Source organism: Pteropus medius, unplaced genomic scaffold (assembly GCF_902729225.1).
Source record: "Pteropus medius unplaced genomic scaffold, Ma_sr-lr_union100, whole genome shotgun sequence".
NCBI lineage: Eukaryota > Metazoa > Chordata > Mammalia > Chiroptera > Pteropodidae > Pteropus > Pteropus medius.
In genome coordinates, this window is record NW_024342471.1 from 23,482,604 (window position 1) to 23,485,237 (window position 2,634).

At 48.6% G+C, this 2,634-nt stretch overlaps 1 long non-coding RNA gene across 1 annotated transcript; it reads left to right on the forward strand.

Annotated features, from left to right (window-relative positions):
* Positions 1-416: 416 nt before the first annotated feature.
* Positions 417-2,042, forward strand: LOC120603857 (uncharacterized). The gene is made up of 2 exons (XR_005653193.1): positions 417-662; positions 1,816-2,042. It is a non-coding gene; the product is annotated as an uncharacterized LOC120603857 (long non-coding RNA).
* The last annotated feature ends 592 nt before the right edge of the window (positions 2,043-2,634 follow it).

Below are 2,634 nucleotides of genomic sequence, written 5' to 3' on the forward strand. Positions count from 1 at the left end.
TCATTCACGACTCTCTGCCGAAGACACGGCGATTCCTGACTTACTGTTGGCATTGGATGTTATTGAGTAATTTAAACTCTGCCAACCTAATACTTTGCTCTTGGCAGCTTGTCACTGAACCTTCTCGTTTAGTTGGATTTATCTGGTTGATAAAGGCAAAAATCACAATCGCTGCGCTTTAGAGCAGCAAAAAAGAAGTCTTACCTTGGCAATTATTTCTCAATCAAGACCTGAGATGTTTTGGGCATTAAAAGGAAGTTATGGGGGCAAAGGACCGGAAGTAAAAGGGCTATTTTGTTATCGGCGTCTTAACTTGATTTTGGACTACAGTTTGGCTTTTAGGAGCTGTGCCGAATTGCAAGGCAGACAATGTTCTGGAAACGCCCCAAAGCCAACCGCGGATTGAAGTGAGTCATAGGCGGGGCTCGTTCCTGCCTCCCTGCTCAGTTCTCATTCCCACTGGAAGTTCACAGGACACAGCCACTGACGGTCCTGGGCCCGGTGCACAATGCCAGGTGTTTTCTTCCCGACACCTCTGAGCCGATGCCATGCAAAACAACCAAGTCCCCTCAAGAGGTCCCTACTTCCCGCGGGCTGTATCAGCTTTGCCATGGAGCTGTCGTTGACTCGTGAGACAAGGGTGCCCTGTCTGGGGCCAGCAGGTTGGTAGACCCCTGCTTCCCACGGGCACCGTGGTTTGTGCTTCGAGCTCTGGCTCAGGGAGGTGGCGCTGCTTTCTCCTTTTCCCCTTCGCCCTGGGCCGTTGTTGCACTGGGCTGTTTGACAAATCGGGTTTTTTATTGCGGCACGTGACACCGCTGACTGAAGTCTTTGCCCTCTGGGAGAGAAAAGGAAGATGTGTCCTTTTCTTCCTGGTTGCACTGAACGGAAACCCCTCATCGTAGGCACGCTTCTAGAATTCCATTTATGAAAGAGATCCCTCAGCAGGACTGTATGTCTGTTGGCTGGAGCCTTGCCATCCAGACACCTGGCACCTTGAAGATGCCCTCCCGCCTCAGACGGCACGCGGAGAGGTTCCTGGAGGGTCAGAGGGCGTTGTCACCACACCTCATGGTTGTCTCATCCTCCATGTGTGCACCATTTACGTTGTGGGCTGGGAAAGGACTATCAGTCTGGTCCTTGTTTTCAAGGATTCCAGAACAATGGCCATCATTCTCCTCCTCTGGCAGGGGGTGACTAGTGTCAGGGTAAGCTCTGAGACCTAGAGTTCCTGTGTTTGAGTATGAAAACACAAAAACGGGATAGGGTCTTGGATGGATGAGAGACAGAGTCCTCTCAAGGTGTGGCAACTTCTGGAACCCACTGCCTGCTTTCCCGGGGGAAACGTTGCTTACCAGCTGTCGGGAATTTCTGCAGAGTTTGCTGTCGCTTCCCAGGGCTTCTGAGAGTTTCTCAGTGTGTCTCCAGTCTTTCGCTGCGGGGGCAGAGTGGTGTCCTAATGCGACAGTTTAATTTTCTTCCTTTACAAGTAGATGGAGAGAACCTGTGGTCACAAAAGGATGAACAGATAGTCTGAGGTCCCTTTAAGTGTGCTTTCCGGATGAGGGAGCTTTCTTTTACTCTGGCACGGCAATGACCCTTAGCAAAGGTCTTCTCCAGCTGCCCGAACTGCCCGAACTCAGTGGATGGCGAGGGTTTTCCTCATAGTCAGAGATAAGGAAGGTTTGCTTTTGAAATTTCTATGCTGCAATGCATGGGTGTGCTCTTCCCAGGGATGCTGTTGCATCCTTGATGACTTGATAATTGTTGACTTCTCTTTCTCACATCTCACTATACCTTGGATCTCTCTTCCAGTTGACAATCTTCATTCGCTTCTCTGAAATTCAAAGGCCACCATGCCAGGAGGCTTGGTGACATGGAGCTATCAAAATCTGACCCCTTCCTGGTTTGGCCAACCCAGGCTGGCGTCATGCCCAAGGTCCACTGATGCAAGGTGTACCACACCTTGAAAGTCTTCGTCCACTAGTAACATGGAACATAATCTTCTGCAGAAATAAACTTGACCTCGTGATTTCAAACAATTATTGCATTGGCGTCCATAGTTTTCATGGAATGCTGTTATTTTTGGCATCATCACGAGCACTGAAATTCCTCCGGCTCTTTTGAATAACATCCTTATGGGAGAGATGGACAGAAGAAAAACATGGAAACTGAGTAGATTTGAAAGGCATAATTCCAGGGACCTAGTCAAAGAATGTCTTTGTTAAGAATGTCTTCAAGGTCAGATCTCAGTGGTTGGGTTTTTTTTTCTCCCCATGGCGAATGGAGTGTTCCTTGTAGTTTCTCAACATTTTCCAAGGAAAGATTTTGGTCTGAAGGAATGACAACCACAGGTTGGATAGGTGGAAAGGTTGGAGGGGGAGGGTGTCTTGGCATCTTGTCCTTGCTGAGACTAGAAGACTCTGGGACTTCATGGGTGTTATAGGTTGAATTGTGAACCCCAGAAAGTGTGTCCAATCCCTAACCCCAGTACCTCAACAGGTGACATTATTTGGAAAAAGCATTGTTGGTTAAATTGAGGTCACATCGGGGTGTTGGTGGCCTTAATCCAGTATGACTTTTGTCCTTAACAAGAAGAGACAAGACGACATGGCCACAGGTCAGGAGAAGGCT